The sequence below is a fragment of the Sinohyriopsis cumingii genome, chromosome 11 (genome assembly GCF_028554795.1).
Source record: "Sinohyriopsis cumingii isolate HCF-2022 chromosome 11, ASM2855479v2, whole genome shotgun sequence".
NCBI lineage: Eukaryota > Metazoa > Mollusca > Bivalvia > Unionida > Unionidae > Sinohyriopsis > Sinohyriopsis cumingii.
The window spans coordinates 104389495-104411216 of NC_142971.1; positions in this window are offsets into that span (position 1 = coordinate 104389495).

Here is a 21722-nt window from a genome sequence, read left to right on the forward strand (position 1 = left end):
AATAATAAAGGTGATATAGAACATGCTTCTCAATATGGCATAGTGACTTTACATAAACACAGTGTTCGTCACAACACTATCTGCTTTTGATAATATAGATCAGACTTAATTGTCTAAATGCCAAAATACAACGTTATAATACACCATATTATGGTGAAATTAATTCTATTATTAAATTCCTGTGTATATTAACATTTAAATATTGGATTGACTGTGATACATTCTGACATGGTAGCGTGATCTCAATAAAAAATAATTTAGGTACTAGTGTACTTGAGCAGTGTGGTGGGAGATAGCAGCGGCTTTATAAAAAATTATATAATAATTCTAAAGCATTTAAATTCAATGGTAATCATATAATAAATCTATTTAAAACTTCTCATAACAATTTGATTCAGTTCTGGGATTTCAAAGTGCCAAAGTTAATATCGGTTGTGTAAAAATATATAAGTGATGGTTTGCCGAAATTCCTTTCTACTTGGATGTTCATACTTTGCTGCTCTGACAGATATCTGCCAGTGCACTGTCTGCACTCGTATTTATAGACGCCTATTCACGTCACATGACCTTAGTTAGCCAATCAATGTTTGCCCTTCTCAGGGTTAGCCATGGCGGTAACCGAGTCAACTGTTCAAACTGCATGGAAAAATCCCTCTGCACACAAAATTTAGTCCGTGGTGTGCGTTTTTCCTTTTAATCTTATTTATATATTCATCCCTATGATTAAGTAGAACTCTACGAAACGGACAAGTGAATTTCGATGCGAATCGAGCTTTAGTACAACGTACTGCTGATGCAATGAGTCGTAATACGGTTAGAAATAATCCCTATCAAATGCATCCTACATAGCACATTAAAGTAAAATAACAAATTCTACATAACCAAGAACTTACAATAATGAACAGTAACATTAGTTCTAACTTATTGTTCAACAAAAGTCTGACAAATGTGACTCTTTGGCTGGGAACATTGATTCCATCACTATCCTGCATCTCCGCAGTTTCGGCAATGAAACTCCTCCGGATGGTTGAAGTCTCTAATTTATGGACTAGCATAATATTCCTGTCTTTGATATTCCAAAAATCATGGAAGGTAAGATAATTCATTTCCTAAACCATTTCTGTGAAATTCCAGCACGACACACACATGGTCCAACATGAAAATGAATATGGCACAATGACTGCTATTATGCGAACTTCTTTCCACTTAATGTTGATATCTCAGGGCTTGTAGAACTGTTGATGTCTTTAAATGAATTTCTTGATGAATTCATTAATACTCATGACAACAGCGTGACATTACGAGGACCATAAAGGTTTTATACTCACATTTAGTATAAAACACAGAGTATACATTTATAAGAGATGAAGATGGCGGTCTAAACAATGGTGGGTGGGTGGCATACGTTCAGGAACGGAAGAAGGAATGTAGTTTTTAATAAGATTTTGGTGTGCTGAGTTAGGAATTACAATAATGAGAAACGACGCTGGAAAGGTTAAGATCTTGACAAATTATTGGCATCATAACTGATTATGAAACAGAGGTTAAGGAATTGTATGGTGTCAGTGCAAGGACAGATACTTTCTTTGATGATATAAATCTATTGATACGTCTATTCATCTCCCTCTTTTTCAACCCCAATTCACTCTTTCTAAACACCTCGACGTTTGGTAGTTGTTTTCTTTTTCCCAATTAGGGAAAGATCTAATGGAACGATTTGATCACTTTGTTTGTCACTAGATATCACGAGTGTACTATGGGATTTTTTGACTGGGTCCTTGTTTGAGAAAGGTTTGTTCACGAGAAACATTTCTGAAACAGGAAACCAAAAATTGGTAGTACACATACTACCTTCTAAGGATTTATATGTGCAAGAAGAACGCTGTTTTAAAATTTTGGTAATGAGCATCTACTGACACATTATACCATGAGATGGCGTATATGTATTATGGAACTTCCGGTTCTCTGTAATAGAATTTCAGTAATGATCTTTGGCTTGAAAATACAGAACAGCTATAAAAGTCACATATCATACTTGAACACGAGACAAGAATGAATGGTGAAGTCGTTCCTAGAATATCAGAGGCCCCATGAAACCAACCAGCTCGCAACGACTGATGTGAGGATGTTGTAGAGACATACCTCTGACCTTGCAGGTGTGGTCTTTCTCCGTATTCCGCACATTTGTTTACTAGATATTTTAGAACTGATGTTTAAAACTATAAACTTGAATTTGTTTCACGGACTTAAAATATATATCACACAAATTCATTTGGGTAAAGAGTATATTTGTATTACAGAAATGAAATCGGGGGAAAATATTTACAATGCCACTCGTCTTATCTGGAACTGTTTGTAATGCAATACTGTTTGAACAGTGAACAAGAGCTTCAGAGGATTTTTAATATTTTAAAGTCGCAAGTTGATATATGTACAAGGCAGTAGATTTGAAGAAAAGTATTCACTGTTTATTCCTCGTGGTACAGGTTGGTATAAACCTCCTTAGGTTGACTAAACAGGATGAATTGCTTTAAATCGAATGAGATATATTTATAATACATTTATGTAAAGAGTGTCGTAAACACAATATGGAACGATCCAACTTTAGGGTGTGCAGGTTGTACTCTTTTGTATAAATTAACAAAGATGCAATGAACTAAAATTGATGTAAATGATAAGACTTGAAATAAAGACACCTAACAGTTTCGATTACTATTTTAGGGTGAAGACAAAGTTCTCAATAATAATCTGGAATTGATTCCTTTGGTTCCCTATTTATGTAAAAGAGGGATTCGATCCGTGGGAATGGTATACTTATTATTGCTGTTTATTCTAACGTGAACTTAATAAACCTCTGCACGAATTTTGCAATTGTAACACGAGACGATAATGATGGAAATTATTACATCTTTTACTCAAACGAATGAATGAATAATTAATTAATCAACCATAAAATCGAAGTAGTCCAATTGATCTTTAACCATCGGCATAAACACATAAACGTATGAATGGCGCCCCCCCCCCGGCGTTTTCTATGGACGTCGTATTATGAGTTACATGGTTTCTCAGTGACCAAAAATGAAATGATACAAAGTCACAAACGCATCTGCCGAGTCCCAGTAACTCTTCTGCTGTCTCGGTATTATTTCATGCCGAGTTACTAACAAAATGTAAAACAAATTTACACGACTCACGACCTTAACAATCACTTTTTACATTAGCTTATATGTTTTTCTTAGTGAAAAATACATTTAATAATCCACTACAGTTAACCAGACTGTGAAGTAACACTCAGCAACGTCACTTAGCTTCGTCGCTAAAGTAATGTAAAAGGACCTAACCTTATATGATAGAACGAAATTAAATTCATACTCATTTGATATGAATGTTTTGAAACTGGTTGAATAATAACATATGCAACTCTGCAAGCAGCTTGTTGTAAACAATGTTATCAAATTAGTTTCATAAATTTAATATCAAATGAAACAAGATGGCTTTCTTGGATTATCCGAAGTCACTTCCCCCACCGTTTCATTTAATGGGTGACCTCCGAGAATATTACTACTTATGGTTGCACACAAGCGTTCTGTTTGGAGCACAAACTAGTGCTCAGGTATACAGCTTACATGACATTACACAGAAGCGCTCTGTTTCGAACATAGATTAGTGCTCAGGTATACATCATACTCACTTTAGACACAAACGCTCTGTTTAGAGCATAAGCTAGTGCTCAGGTATACAGCATACATCACATTATAGACAATCGCTCTGTTTAGAACATATATTAGTGCCCAGGCATACATCATAAATCACTTTAGACACAAGAGCTCTGTTTAGAGCATAGATTAGTGCTCAGTTATACATCATACATCACTTTAGACACAAGCCCCTCTGTTTAGAGCATATGGTACTGCTGAGGTATACATCATGCATTTTGAAGATACAAAATGCTTATTTTCCAAGTGTACATCTTGGGACCTAGGTGTCCGAGTGGTCTAAGGCGCTCACCATTACCGATTACTGCCACCTCACATCAGTGGGTTCGAGTCTCGGGCTTGGAAAATGTTGATATGGGACAAAGCTTGCCAGTATCTTCCTGTGGGTCGGTTGGTTCTTCTCCGGGAGTGGGTGGTTCTTCCTCAACCAAATTATACTGGTCTCTATGTATGGCATTTACCCCCCTCCCAAACCAAACTAAACCAAGTAGGATAGGGGTCGTTATGGGGGCCATTTGTTTCTATAAAATAACGACAAAAATCATGTATCAACTTTATTAAAACAAGGAACATACTCAGTGACATAGGACAGTACATTCATAGTCCGTTGTATTATTAAGAGAGACATTTTGTTAAAATAAGGTAACAGGTTATAAATTCGGCAACATGTTTCGTGTACTTTAATCTTGTAGGAAAATTAAACTTATTTCATTTAAATACCAAATGAAAAGGATATTTATTTCAAGAGTATAATAAGTTACGCGAATAGTGTCTTTTTTTATAAAGAAAGGTATGATTTTATTATAGAGCGGGAAAATGGATGAAACGGAAATTACAATCAACGCGAGCAAACTCTTAGAGGAATAAATATAAATATAGATGAATGAGTTAATGGATGAATGAATGAAATGAAACAGTGAGTACAGGAAATCAAAATGATTGTCATTAATATAATTCAAGGGCGACTAGGGGATGGTACGATAAAAACACTCCACAATTAAAAACGGATGTGTTAGGTTCCTGCAAAATATGAACATTAGTGTTTTATACCGTAGTTATTCTAATAGTATCCTCCTTCTAATAAACGCCCCTTCCCTTTTTCCCCACAAAATAGAAATTCGTATCTTACTGATACTTATAAATTTGTGTATGTCCACCATAGTAGGTCCAAAGAACTGAAATAGTATATGAGTAAAACAACGAATGTTAGAAAATTAAAACAGCACAATTTACAAACGTTCTCAGTCAAACGCTGATGTATGATATTCAACGACCCCTTTTTGGAAAATTTCACCCCTGGCGTCTATTAGAATAACTTCAGTATCTAAAAATGAATTTTTGCAGGCAACAGTAGAGCTACAAGTATGTTCCTTGTCTCTTTTACTGCAAATACACTTGACTCTCGTGCCTCTCTACACAAGTATGGACAAAATAAAAAAAGATAAGAAAAAGACATCCCCAACACCACCACCATCCCATTCTATCAGCTGTTGCAAAGCGAGGAATTCACTCTGCTGAAAGTTTTACAATGGAAATATCTACATGGTTTACTTTGTATTCTTAAATGTTGTTTTTGTTGGTGTAAGTGCTTTTCCACGTCCATTTAATTGATACATACAAGCTGTGCTCTGATTCATTCAGCAAGACACTCCTCGGTTGACTTAGCCAGATAAATATGCCCTACGGTTGCCAACATGCCAACTTTGTTTTGTTCCCTTACCTCTCTGTATAAAGTCTTACTATCCATTCTCACAAAAGTAGCACGTTGTTTAGTATAAGGAGCCCTACTACAGTCTCAAGTGTGCCGTTCGATCTACGCTACCATGTCTACTTGATGGCGAAATGGACACTTAAACGTAGAAGAGATGCCAACGTATTTGTCGGCATGATTAATACCGAGGGACAATGTGGATTGAAAGGCATTTTGGAGTATGGATCACTGATCAGAAGACGTTTGAGTCACCGTAAGAGTGAAGTTGAGCCATCTTTGCTCACTATCTGTATTAACACACACTACTCTAGCATACCCTTTTCAAGGCCAAGCTAGCTCTCGAAATGGGTACCAGTCATTCATTGCAATCTTCTTTGTTTGCGTGTGTCTATAATTGTGGCAATGTGTGTTTATATGGAAAAAAATATTTCATTTTCACATTATTTACTCATCCGTATTTTTGTATGTGTGCGTATTGGATGGTAAGAAATGGTGTTAGTTGGTATTTATCAATTATCAATTTGTAAGTCTAGGTGTTGGTATGTAACAGAATGTGCATGGCATCATAACATATTATACCCATTGTCTTATCTGTATATGTGTGTATATGGGTCCGGTTGCAAGAATGTTTGAAGTATAATGCCATAAAAACAACCCCATATTCCTGCCTAGTTTCATTGTAAGTGTGGGTGGCAGGGTGGTTGGTTGTAGGTATTGATGCTTTTCTCTAAGTGTTAGTATGTGAACTGTAAATGTGGTTTGTATTAGTCAGCAGATAACCATAACTGATCTATCGATTAAATTCCCAAAGGGGCTATAGTGTCTTATCATAATGCTAAATTTCCGCAGATGATAACAGTGCCTATCCTCATGTTCAGTACCCATATATAACCATAACAGGCCAAAAATAATGATAAATTCCCTTAGATCCCTGCACCTACGCACAAATAATGTTAAATTCGCATATGTTCTATTACCGGCCAATCATGCTAAATTTCAATAGGGCCCCATGCCGAATAATAATGTTAAAAATACTCAGAGCACCAAATTATCTAAACTGTACTAAGGCAAACATAAGCAGTATACTAAATTACTTTGGAATCTGTATCATCGCTCTTGAGCACGCGACATTAGTGCATCACGCTCAGTGCTTCGTCTTTCGTGAGACCCGCTGATCTAGCTTAATACTCCGATAATACAGCTCACAACGTATCACACTAATAATTCTTTCATCACATAACTACTGTGCGATTTGGGGTAATACTGTGTGTGTGATTTGGATTTTTAACGTAGCTTTAACAATTTTTCAGTCATATCGCTATGATGTCTGCAGTGTGGCAGTTTATAGTCATGTCTAGCACTGGTGCATCATGCATCAGACATGTGACCCCACTGTGAAGTTGACATAAGAGATTCATATCTCACACTTGGGTGATAATAGGAAATGTTTCAATGTTATGTACATATCTTGAAATATCTAGGTTCAGTTAACAAAGATGGAAAAACTTAAAATTAACTGGCAGTTTCATGCATCTGACAATACACATACAGTTTCTCTTCTGAAATTAGTTACGTTTTCACTGGATGTTAACAGTACATCAATATGACTTGTTTCTATTCTTTTTGCAGGTCTCAGTTTGCATGGTAAAAAATTTGGATTAATCGGTTAGTCATGCTGAAAGAAACAATAGCTTGAATCTCATCCAGATACTCATTCTGATCTAAGTGTACAAGAGAGTGACTTTGACGGACATATTTTGCTTCCGCAGGAATTGTTTTATGGTAGCCTATTAAAGCCAAGCAGGCGAAATGCTTTTTACCTTGAACTGATCTTTCTTTCCACTGTAAATAGTTGTTCTATACTTTATCTTATTATTTACTATGATTTTGTAAAGTGAATTGGTGTCTGAGAAGAAATTTCTCTGTTAAATTGTATTGAGTAATTGTGTATGTGTGGTTAATTTCAGTTGATGTGTATCAATGAATTTATGTTATTTGTCCTTTTGTAAGTATAACAAGGTCCGATAATCAGTATATCAATATTGTTGTTGTTGTTGTTGTTGTACGGTTTAACGCCATTTTTCAGCACAAGATAGGCTATACATGGCGGCCAGTATTAATGGTGGAGGAAGAACCCAGGAAATCCCCGGAAAGAACCACCGACCTTCGAGAAGCTACTGGCAAGCTTTCTCACATACCCACATTGGCTGAATCCGAGACTCTATATCAATATTACAGCATGATCTAATTTTAATTGATTAAACTTTGAGCTATCCAGAGTAGCTAGACTGTTGTTGTGATTACCCCCCCCCCCCCCAACAACATCGATGCTGCTATTAAGCATATCCAGAATGATAATGAAAGTTTAGGAACTGTTTGTTTTATATCAGTCTAAAAGTACTTATAAAGCACATTATTTACTTAAATGCGTGATTTATTTCAGTTTGCAAGAATAGTTTATAGAAACTTTTCACTTCTCTCACTTATAACTAACAGCATTTCTGTCCTTCCCTCTTAGAATGTATAACTTCCAAACCTCATCTTAACATTCATGAAACATTTTAAATGAATTTTGATTCTGTCCTGATGCTATGGTGGTAAACAAAGACCATAAGTATTGTATGTTGCAAACAATTTGAAATCTTTCAAAAAAATGCAGTCTGTCATAACTCACAATGTAAATAATGCAGTTCTTTTCGCCGCAGAGTAGTCAATTTCTAAAAGCTTAATACCATTTTTAATTTTGCGCACACAAAGTTTTTCATTATACCATTTTACGAGATAATGTCTAAATATGTGATATGTACACAACGTTTGACACACAATTTTCAGCCAAATTCTTAAGGTGGCAGGGTCCAGTTTCATAAATTAGCCCTTGGCAAATTTCTTAACTTAAGGCTATGGTGTGACTTTTTCAGCTATTATTGTTTACTATTTAGAGATATGTATATATTTGTGAACTAGGTGTTCTGGGCTTGTGTTGTGCTTGACATTGATGTCAGGCATGTACAACTTCCATAGTTACTCTGCAGTATGTTGATAGTGAAATAAAAATAGTCGGCTAGGAAAAAGAGCTAGGCTCCCACAGCAGTAAACACATTAGTTTGGGACAAGTAGAATATCTATAATAATAAAAAACCTGCTTGGATGACAACATTTTTAATTGCACCAGCCTGTTTAGTACACACTGTTTTGCATAACTGTCATTTCGCAAAAGGGCTTGTGTTTGCACTGTGAGCATCACATGTTGTCAAAAATGACCGTCGGACATGAAAATTGCAGGCAGAAATTTGGGATTGGGGTGCATAAACTTCTTCTGCTATGAACTCCATTGACTTTTCTGGTCAAGTGGATACTATTATTATACTTGCATTTGAAATTCGGTGAACGATTTATTACCAAAAGAAGCGTATCTTCCTAACGTAATGTATTATCCAAGTTGTTTATGTAATTGATTATTTGTTTGGTTTTTCCATGTACAGGGTTTCGTATCATTCTGTTCTATATATCTGCTCAGATCTTTATTTATTACCTCTTTAATTTCACATTTTATTTTAAAATTTACTCGATCCGGGCAACAATACCGAGGGAGATCACCCACTAGATAACGATAGCCAAATAAAGCGGACACCTTGTAAGAAGGTACAACCTCATAATACCACGCCACCAGTAGCAACCGCTACAACAGTTATGCCATTTAAAGAGTTTTGACATTATATGTCATGGGGATTGAGTCCATCCACGAAGGAAGCCCTGACGAATTTCGTCGAGACGAATCATCAAAATAAAGAGCACACTATGGGGATTGGATATGAAAAACACACTCGATGTGCATCTGAGATAATAATAATTTGAAGTAAGTGTACCCCTATTTACATGATTTTGATTTGAACACCTCTTGGATAGTATATTTTGTGGCTTTGTTGGAACAGCTAAGTAACAGAAAGAAGAAAAACCAACAAGGTCAGTAAAACTTAACAAAGAATGTAATTCTTTATGATAAAATAAATCAAATTTAGGAGAAACTTACAGGATTATGAATTAAATCCAAACTATTCGTAAAAGGTCTGTCACAAGTCTAAAGAAGTTGTGTTCTGAATGAATTCCAGGTCTCGAATGTGCTGATGTATCAATATCCTAGAACATACTTACGTGTCAACAGTTTTGATGTATCACAAGGGCATTATCCGAAACTCCTTTGAATGAATTCACAATACTCCTGACATGCTGCTTTAGTCTAGAGTCAAGGAACACTTTGTAATTCCAATGAATATTCAAAGCAAAATGGTCCCTCTAATTTTATGTTGAAACACAATAGTAAATCATATGCAGACTGACTTTAAGTAAACACATAGGTCCTGCCATCCACTTTTTAACAAGTTTTGCCATAGACCATTCTAAGACGATTTATCTCTTGGGATATTTGCTTCCGACGAAAGATGTCTTGACGAATTTCATCGAGATCAATAAGCGAATTGAAGTGCATCTTATTTGTACAGGGTAATGAAAGTACGAACATTATGAATAGATTCTATGGATAGTTTACTAACTCAATCCCAACTTAGAGGAAATTGATTTCGACGCCACCTTCAGATTTTCTAGATAGTGATCGTTTCCGACAGTCCCACAGTCTGAAAGAAAATTCATCCAGCCGATTATGAGAGATATGGAGCTCAATATACGTTAAGTTTAATAAAGCCCTAAAAGGGATTAACTCTTAAGTTCAATCCTAAAATTGTTTTCACATGGATTCCCTTTTTATTATTTTGTACCTAGGTACTTGGTCGACCACTAACAATGTGCTGAGGAAGTCTGTTGAGAACAATAGGAGGTACTTACGAATATTGGCGGTAGTAAACCGTTAATGTTTAACTTTCCGAACTGGCTGTACAGAGTTACAGCTTCTCTATGAGCTAGGAGAGACGGATCTATACTGTTTCAGCGGCGCTGAGCGTTATTGTAGGTAGCGAACGTGCACATCCAGTTTATCGCGAGCGATGGAGACGTGGTTGGATTTGACATTATTGCTTTTCTTGACCGTGATCACCCCTTATATGTAAAGATCGTTGAAACGGTCACCAGTGTCCTGGGTTTAAGCCTCTGGCTCGTCTATATGTAGCCATATCAATTATGGGTGTTTTTATTTGATTACTAAAAGCCAGTACGGTGCATCTTTTTCAAAACATAACCGACTTCTCAGGCCACCTCCGTGGGTGAATGTGGGGTTTCCCTACCACGTTTGCAAATGTGATAATACTCAATACTATCAAACGTTTTATGCTGTTATTTTTTTAGTCACAAAATTGTGGACATCGGATGGAACGGTCACGCAACAGCCACCATTAACGTATTTGTATTAATGCGCCGCATGTACACATTTGCGCGTGAACTATATTTCAAAAGTGAACAATTCTTTACCATCGTAAATCTTTACCATCCACTGGAGACCTATTCTATGTATACAGTAAGTTTGCTGGACGATGGAAGTTTAAAAAATAATGCTAATTATGAGAATTCACCGAAGCTTGAGGCAGAAGATCTTTTCTTCCTTTTTGATGACTGGGAAACACATGAAATACATGTGTGTCTGAAACCTAAGCAGCTTTCGTCGGAGAAAATAACAAAATCACGAGTGGACATAAAAAATGAACTGAAACGGTAAAAGAGAGCAGATTTACAGAAGCCTACGAACAATTTGTCACAAAATTGGTTTTAGGACATGAAAATGTGAATACCATACATAAAACATCGATACACATAAAACTACCAGAAGAATATCTAGAGAAAAACATATTGACTGATAACACAAAATTTGAATTTAAAAAATAATATATTAGCAAATAAAATGATGCATGGAGCAATAGAGATACTGTCAGTTTCTTAAAAGAGAAATAAATCGGTGAATAAGTACAAGAATGAATAACTAATTACAAAAAAGAAATTTAATTCAATAGGCAATAATTTTAATAATAATTTTAAAAGGTCAATTAACTTACTAATGAAAGAACTTGACTCATAAAGCAATTCAGGGCCTCCCTAACGTTGATGACAAATGATACAAAAACAGAGAGAGAGAGAGAGAGAGAGAGAGAGAGATTCAGTACCATTCTTACAAGGCATTTTATAACTAATTATTATTTATTACTGGTATGATGGGAAGTTTTGAACTATATGTTAGTCGATACACATACAATTGCAGCTTGATTTATGGTTCTGAACTTTATCAAGCAAGAGAGGCCCTAAAAAGTAAATAGAAAGATATGAAGAAGAAAGGAAAAGGAAACAAACCCCAAACTGCTGATGTCGTCACTGATGATGACATCAGTAAACTGTTTGAATATTGCTTTATGGCCACAGCACATCCTCAAGTTTACTGAACCTTTTATGGCTTAGTAATACTTTGCACTTTGGGGTACGGGGAAGGGGTGATGAACACAGAAACAAAACGTGGGGAGATATACCATTAAAGCAACTTAAACTAGAATGTTTTGAGTTTAAGGAGAGACAGAAGAAGACGAGGATAGGGGATGACATAAGAAACACACGAAATGAGAAACCAAGGATGTACGCTAGCCCTCTATATCCAGACAAATGCTCCGTAACCATCTACAAATATTTTATGAACAAACGTCAAAGCGATTTTTGTGACCCTGACCATCCATTTTACGTTGCCCCTGTAACTTAGATGCATAAGCCTTGGCAAAATGAGCGGGCACCAGTTGGTGCTTGAAAGCTTAACTCACCAATGAAAAGAATGGCTATGGACGTAAACTTGCCAGGTTAGGCTTCTAACCGCATTATAAACTCGAGCGCGAGAAAGCAGAGAACAATGTTCCAGACACTCGGGCTATACATATCACTGGCCACAAGCATCCCAACTCTCTCAACGAATACACAAAACTTAGTAACAGCCATAAATGTGTTATGTCAAACATGCTTTCTTCTAAGTTTGTTAAACATCCCCATTGTCCCCCAGGTGAATGAAAGATGTACCTGCAATCTTTAATGACAAATAATGTACTTACCAGCCAGAGGAATCATTTATCCGCCCACATGTTATTCCACGTAGCACATCCCTCCACTACTAACAGCAACATATTTCAAAGACAGAAGCTATTAATTTTCTAAGAAATCGTGAACTTGAAACTTCAGCATATGGTTATCCGCTAGGGGCTATATTTGGAGGGTCTTTCAATCACGGGGGTAATTTTACAATTAATATTGATTATAATACGAGTATGTCACAAACAGTTTCACCTCCTCCAAAGAAAAGGAGAGTTATACACAGTAGTGTCACAGATCTCTAATTACCCATGAAAAATCCAATCACCATCAGTCATGCTACATGTTCAGTTCCATTTATAGCCCATATACTACAGTAAAGCTATGTATGTATGTATGTATGTGTGAAAAAGGAGGTGTAATTGCTCAAGACCAAAATATAAAATAAAACGAGAGGGTAATTCCTTATCAGCTTTGATCTGTTGTAACTATGTAGTCGGTAGAAGTCAAAGAGCAGCAGAGAGGTAAACAGACCACTTGCTGGAAGGTCCATGTTTGAAAAATATAGCTTCCTACGAAAACGATAAATATAAGATCAATAACGTCAAACCGAAGCCTCTAACCGACCGAGAGTTTCTCTTAGGGAGTTAGTTTATTTTGTCATTCTATTCTTATCGTTTGTGTTTTTCCAAACTTTGTTTACTCACGTGACACTTATTTGTGGTCGCACCCTCTCTGCTGCTGTCGTTTTATCCAAATAATTTAGCAAGACCTATACGATACTGCGATCGAGGATTATGTAAATTTATTGTTATAAATCCATGTGGAGTAGACTGTGCTTTTAAATAGACGTTTTTGGACTTAATCATGACCATACCTCCTGAACACCAAGTATGATGAATGTTTTGTAGAGTATGTGTATCGACTCCATTAAACACAACTAAAATATTACAATTATCTCTGATCACTTTAGTTATTTGTGTATATCGCTGAGTAACATAAATCACGTCTGTTTTTTTATGTATGCCTCGAGAATATCCGAGCAGGATTTGATTGTTTGTCCATGATTACGTCATCGTATACCACGATATTATTAATAAATCCATTGAGGTCATCCACAGATAGGGCTTCATCAATATCGGCGATAAAATCAATTATATCATTGCCGTTCTCGTCCAACAATTTTGCATTTTCGTTAAAATCTTTAAGCATATCATAACATCTCTGATCATCAACGGATGTAGTTATTAAATACAACTTATCTCACCTGAGCCATCTCATTATCAGATTAAGTAATAATTGCGTCTTACCAGACCCAGATGGACCTATGAAAAATGCTCTGATAGAATTTGGTAGCGCTGGATGATGTTTCAGTGGTTCTTGCTTTCGTGTCGTTGAGAAATCAAAAACATCCATGTTATGCAAATATAACAAATACTTTAGATTTATATTGTGTTCGATGTAGAGCATCTACCCCCATAAGTGGATTACCAACAATAAGAACAAAAAATAAAGAGCGTGCACTTACAGGCAAGTGTGTGAAATGTGGTACAAATGAATATAAATTTATTTCGCCTCGCATGAAAACAGATGGTGATATCGCTACTTCATTAGGAAAATTACCAGGAACTCCATAGGCTAAATACCCAGGAGAAAAACATCTTCTATGATATAATTATTGTGGTCCTGGAACTGGACTTGATATTCAACTTGATAAACAAGATCAACCAAGGCCTGGAGAGCATAAAAAAAAAAACAAAAAAAAAAACGCGATTGATCAAGCATGTCACGTTCATGATGTCGCGTATAAAAATTCAGATCTGCAACAACGACATATTGCTGATGCGAAGTTGATTCAGTCGTTAAATTCCATAAAAAATAAATCTGCCAGAGAATCATTAGCTAATTGTTTGGTATGATCTGCGATGAAGGGTAAACTAGCGCTAGGGGCTGGTAATGAATCAACCGATTATTAAAATAATGGAATTGATTTATTGTAGCCCAAGAGGACATTGGAGAGGTTAGAGCAGCGATTAGTAAACTTGCTGATGCAGCAAATGTGACACGTTCTGTTGCTGCAAATTGTTTTGCACGACAGGCAGTACGGCAAATTTATCTACCACTATCTAAACAAATTCCGCATGCACATTTTGATGTCAGCACTCCTAATGAAGTTCATCAAGCAGATATTTTGTTCTTACCACACGATACTATTAAAACAGGTAGACATCAATCACGTACAAATAAATGCGTGTTGACTGTCGTTGACGTTGTAAGCAGATACAGGGAAGCAGAGCCGTTATCAACTAAAACAGCATCTGTAGTTGTATCTGCTTTTGAACGAATTTATCAAGGAGGACCGTTGCGATGGCCACCGCTACTACAGGTTGATCATGGCAATGAATTTCTTGGTGCAGTATCATTTCTGATGATAAAATATAATGTCAAAATTAGACAAGGACATACCGCAATTCATCGTGATCAGGCAATTGCTGAACGATCTAATCGAATACTTTCTGAACGATTCTTTGGATACCAATATGCAAAGATATGAGATCTCGCGAATGGGTTGCAAGATTACCAAGTGCGATAGCTTCATTAAATAATGAAACTACTCTTGCAACTTTTCTGAAACCCGTTAATGCGATTACAAAAAAAACCCACATACCAATACAACGAATTGACTTTTCAAAATAACCAGTACTAGGTAATGTGACTGTAAGATATTTATATGAACTTGGTGAACTTGAAGGTGGTAAAAAAGAGCGACTGATCCTATTTGGAGTATTAAGGCATAACATTTCTAGCGTGGTAGGATCTACAAGTAGACCTGCAATCTACAGATCCGATTCAACTGCCCCTCAACGTGGATTCTTACCTGAACAATTGCAAGTAATTCCTGAAGATACACAATTACCACCGCATTCACTTTTGTAAACTATCACCTCGACGTCGATTACATTCAAGACAGGTCAGCATCACATTTTCGCGTGTATGACCAAAATTACTATTAATTTTGTCTGCTGTAAATTGTCTTGGATTATGATTCGAATATTGCCACAACATTACTTTGTTCCAGCTCGCACAATGATTATTATGTAGTTGTTTCAAGGGGACCCTAGTGGTCTAAAGCGCTCTCGGTTACGGATCACTGCCATCTCACCTCTGTCTGCGCCGGTTCGAGTCTCGGATTTGGCCAATGCGGGTATGTGAGAAAGCTTGCCAGTAGTTTCTCGTGGGTCGGTGGTTCTTTCCGGGGTTTTTGCGGGTTCTTCCTCCACCATTAATACTGGCCGCCATGTATAGCCTATCGTGTGCTGAAAAATGGCGTTAAACCCCACAACAACAACAACATCGTTGTTTCAATGTCATGATGAAAATTAGCATCGAGATCAAAGTCGCTTTTCTTTTTTGTCACAATGTTTATAACAAGTTTTTTATACTATATCATCGTTAGTTTCCTGAATTTGATTATTATTTTCTGTGAAGTTTACGATAACCCTCCGCAACTGAGATATTCTACTGACTCGAGACATTGCGGGATAAACTAAGTTAACCGTTCGATGGGATCATCGACAATCAACACATTTATATCAGAGATGGTTAGTCCTTGTGTTGAATGAATTATTATTGAGTATCCTAGCGACCATTGAGTTTTGTCCATAGTCAACGCGCTCTCAACAACACTAACAGGAACTAATACAATATCATTTTATACAAGAATTTGTTTCTCTGTCGATCCTGGTATATCAAAGTCGGTATTCTGTCGTCGCGTATCTTCTGGTCGATAACACAATGGTACGGGTATATTTTTAATGTTTTCTTTATGTAACATAAATAAATGTTGTTGAAGTGTATCATGAACTAACTTTCTATTTGCCACTATCAAATCAGCTGGTCTCTATAAATTCCAAAAATTGTTAATAGGAGATTCTGAAATTATTTCTCGCATTATTTCACATTGAATTTTATTCGGTTGTAGTCTGATTAATTTCTTAAATTCTCTTAATTGTCGATCAAGCGTTCTATGCCCATCAGATATTTTTTGATAATAATCTACAAAATTCCTCAACCATTTATCTGAAGACAATCCAACAAAAGGCGGTAGTTGACCATGATCGCCACACATTATTACAGCAGTATTATCGTCAATAACCAATCAAGAACTATTTTTAACGTTTCTAATAAAACAGTGTATATTTCATCCCAAACAATAATCCTGTGAATATATTTCTAGCCCATTCGTTCAGAAGTCAATTTACCTCCTTTTCATCGAAATAAATTGTGATAAGTACATGATTTAACTTTTCATTGGTTCATTTCTCTTGCGAATCTGTGTGTAGGTGTCAATACAACTATTTCTGAACAACCGTTCAAGAATAATTCAATCACACGAGTTGTTTTACCAAACCTCAAGGCCCATTGAGATAAGCTGTTTTATGTCTAGCTGCAGGATCAAATATAGATCGAGCTGATGACAAATTTAATATTTGATTTTTTTTGGTAATAAATATCTTGAATTTCAAGATCGGCGGATTCAGAATAATTAAATATATTTTCTTGTTTTATTCTCAATTCACCCTATGATGCATCAGTGCCGATATATAGTTCCTCTAGAAATCCTGTATTTCTTATTGATATAAAGTGAATCCGTAGCGACTCTGCAAGCAAACTCTGAAACTCTATCATCGATAATAGATTTATTGAAACATACGCGAGCATTGAAGAGCTTAAATGAGTAAACTGCGGTTACTCACCATCAATATAACTTACAACTGTATCTATTTTATTTCTGTCTGATAAATTAACATTACTTGGACATATAAATGTGTTTCTATTCGCCGCATCAGCAATTATAAAATCTAGTTCAGCATCATACATAATTAATCTTGTACAATGTCGTTTATGATCATATGATCCTCCTTGGGTGAATTTACCAATTATTTTTCTGCCAAGATATTTTGTTATTTTATTTTCAAATTTGGTTACATCACGATTTTAATCATCATAATATTTCTTTTGCTGTGGTAACCAAACGGGTTTCTGCGGACCATACGATATAATTGCTGCACTTACGGTTAACAATACTACTATTTTTTCATCAAGCATATATCGTAATAAAACTTTTGGCGCCCACATTGTTTCTGAAAAGTGTTTGCTAAACCAGACAACAAATAGGATGAAGATTTTCAGCAAACTTAAATGACTCGATTCAAGAGAATCAAGTCAGATCAAAATCTGGTAATGGTCCATTTAGCGATACTCTGATCATCTCGTGTGTTGGATATCCAAATCGCTCAAAACACTTAGAACACTCTCCCATCCAAGAAAAACATCCGGGATAACATGCAACCCTATCAACCGAGATAACATCATTATAATCGTATATGTTATTCCATAATCCACCGTGTCTGTATTCAACACAATGGTTTTATATTTCTTCAAGAAAATGTAACCTTGTTGGTTTCCACCAATGTTCCTCTCTAGAAAAATGAGCAGCAACGGACGGAACGGTAAAACAATTACTCAGTAATTGTTCAGCATCGTCATGGTTCATTTTGATGCAATATTATTCATTTCTTCTTCGAGAGATTCTGTGCGATAAATATCACCATTAGATCGTACAAACTGATCATAGTTTCCATTGTCTGAACTTTGAAACAGCCGCACGGATACAGGATCATTCTAGCTTTTTCTGTAATAAAATCATATATATCGCCTAGTTAAGATTTAACCGTTCGATTTCGTGGAAATATTGTTACTACATTAGTCAAGGCATGCGCATTATGATCAACAATTTCAATCAAAGCTCCTTTTGATTTATAGTTTAATTCGTATAAAATCTCTCGGGTTTATATTTTTATTATTTTTGGGAATTTTAATTTCCTTCCTAAGTCAGGAACATCATTTATTGTAGCTTCTTTGTCCTTGACTGATTCAGCCCATTTGTTTATTTTTTCACGTCACTGATCTGTTAGTTTTCTTCACGTATCGCATTTGTAAAATGTTCCGTTACTCGTTCGGTTACACAATTTATTTTCGAACATTTTATTGGTTTTAAACAAAGAAAAATGCAAATGGGTTATGACAACGCTTGCGTAAACGAATTATGTGGACTTCACTTAGAAAGTGTACGGAGAGGGAGTTTAGGACCTAAACCGTGTTTGACTTATGGTGTTGGGGTTAGAAGAAGAACGCAGTTGTGTGTGCAATTTGATGGTATAAATTACAGCGAACTGAAAAGAGATTATGATGAAAAAACACTGATAATAATGACAAAGTCGTAAAAAGCGCTGAGGATTATCTAGCCAGATTTTCAAATGATCATTTAGACAAAAAAGTCATTTTACAATATATATATATATATATATATATATATATATATATATATATATATATATATATATATATATATATATATATATATATATATATATATATATATATATATATATATATATATAAACGGAGAAAAAAGAATTTGTGAAACATCCTGTCATCAAGAATCATGAAGCATATCGTGATGGTGTAAAATTAGATTTTGTCCAATAAAAATTTTCAGTTGGTTTGTCACTAATACTGCTTATCTAATATTTGTTATTGATGGGAATAAAAAATATTACTCTCATAAATTTATATACGAATGTGTTTTGGGGATAATCGAAGACTATCTTATTGCTGATAATATTAATGTAAAAAACCTCATTAACTCTTTAGATAATTTACGAACCATTTGACGGAGTGAAAAGTATAAATTTTGGAAATTCTGGCCGTAATAGTCAGATTACCGGAGCAGCTGTATCTACAAATGTATAAACTGGTGAAGAAATAATATTTCAGTGAATGAATGCAGCTGGCAAATATTTTGATATTTGCATGCACTCGGTTCAGCGCGTTGCAAGTAATATTACCAGATCTGCTTTCTCTAAGAAATATAAGCAAAAGATAAGTTTTCATTGTTGTTTTACTGCGAATAACCAAAAGAAGGGAAATAACTCTGTAAATATCTTTCTGCGGTGGAGCTTAATATTTTGGTCATCATAATTAAATATTGTGATAAATAAGTGGAGTAGCATAATTTTAAAATAGTTAAAATTAGTAGAAGGATAAAAACACTTTCTAACTTATGTACAAAAACATTGTCGAAAACAGTGGTCGCACGCACGCTTATAATCAATACAGTTCGTTTAATTGTAGATCTCTCTGTACAGACACATATACCTACTTTTTTAAGTGCACACACACACACACACACACACACACACACACACACATATATATATATATATATATATATATATATATATATATATATATATATATATATATATATATATATATATATATATATATATATATATATATATATATATATATATATATATATATATATATATATATATATGAATACGAAGCTTTCTGGAAAATGGAAAGTAAATCCATGCATATGTACTTATTAATACTATTTAAAACTTATATCTGTAAGATGTGTACAGTTATACAATGCTAGCTCGTTGAATTCTCATACTCTAGGGTTGGCGTTCGATTCCTGTGACTGACATACTGATGACGGTGGCGATATTTCGCAACTTTTCATTAAAAAGGTAGGGGTCCACCCAAGCTCCAACTGCAATAGAAAAAATACACTCTCCCCCATTGTCACCACATGGTTGGTGCTCTTCTGCACTCTCCAGAAATTGATTATTGGTGTGTGTGTGTGTGTGTGCATAAACCTTTTGAACGTAGAGAGAAGGCTCCCGTGTATGTATTCCGCCGTCCTTAATATTAAGATTATATGTATTGTGTCGTCTTTAGAATTAAGTTAATTAAGTTACCGTCTTTAGAACTAAGATTGTATATAGTGCTGTAAATAGCTAACACAATGTTGTAAATATGCTGCTGTATGTATTGTGCCGTCCTTAGAATCAAGATTGTATATGCGCAGTAAATAGTACTATATACGCTGTAAATAGCTTAATACAACAAGTATGTAAATATTTTTTATTTTAAGTATATATTTATTATTATTCTATAATGAACTACGATGCTATTAATGATGTCATTTCTGCAATTAAAAATTAAATGATGACGGCATAAATATTCAGGTTGAACCAGGACAAACTATTTGTGATTTTGAATCATTGTAAACACAAAACGCCAAAGATTGATATACACTACCAACAGAGTACATATTTATAAAGCGAATCGAACATTCCAATCTTTGGATATGGTTAAAGATACAGAATTAAAAAATTGTATCTCTGTCATGCGCGATTGAATAAAATAGATCTTAATTAGCTGACGAATATTATAAGAAAATGAATATTAACACTCGCGTGAATCAGATGAAATCGTTTATGTCAGATCGTGAAAATGAAAACAATGACAAAGTTATTTGTGATTGTGAAAGTGAAAAAAGTGACAATGTTTCTAATGGGGATTGTGACAGTGAAAGTAGTGACAACGTCACTGATGAAAGTGAAAATTATGCACTTGGTGTCCCTGTCGTGGCTAGTGACTTTTGAGAATCTGTAAAAAAAATATTTACCTTGTGTAATTGTTTTTCTACCCATCAATTTGATGATTTTACGTAGAGATTTATATTCAGATTTTCATATCTTCAATCAATTAAGTGTCCTGTCTGGTCAGTAAGTTTGAAATTTATACTTGATAATAATGGGTTATGACAACGTAGATTAATATGATTAATAGGCTCTTGTACGATCAAATATTCCGGAGGCAGTTGAGGTGAAAATGTATTTAAAATATATCCTTGTTGGGCCTGACTAAATTTTTCAAAATTTATTTGATAGCTGCCATCAATTACATCACGTGCAAGATTGACTGCAATTGTTGATATGATATTTACAATTCCCGGTGAAATATGTCTACCGCCACCGGATGGATCATTCTTATGCTTGAGAATTATTGTTTTATCCATGACTCGACAAAAAGTTGTGGAATATATTCATTGATAATGTTGTTTAGTTTTAGTTTTAGTCTGTCGGTTTCAACTCCTGGTGTTACAAACGATGGTAATTCTGCTTCAGTTGATCTGTAATAATCGAGAAATATTTCTTTATAAGTTTCTGTCTTTCCTTTTTCAAAATCTTGTTTAATACCTGCTTGAGTTATAATTTCAACACCTTTTTGATTAATATAGTCAATGAATTATACAACTTGATTTAACTGTTGTATTGTTTCAATGATTTTCTTGTCTAGATCATCACTGGGATTCTCCAAAACGTAGTTTTTAAATAAATTTACTAATGATGCAGTCATAGTTATTTGTT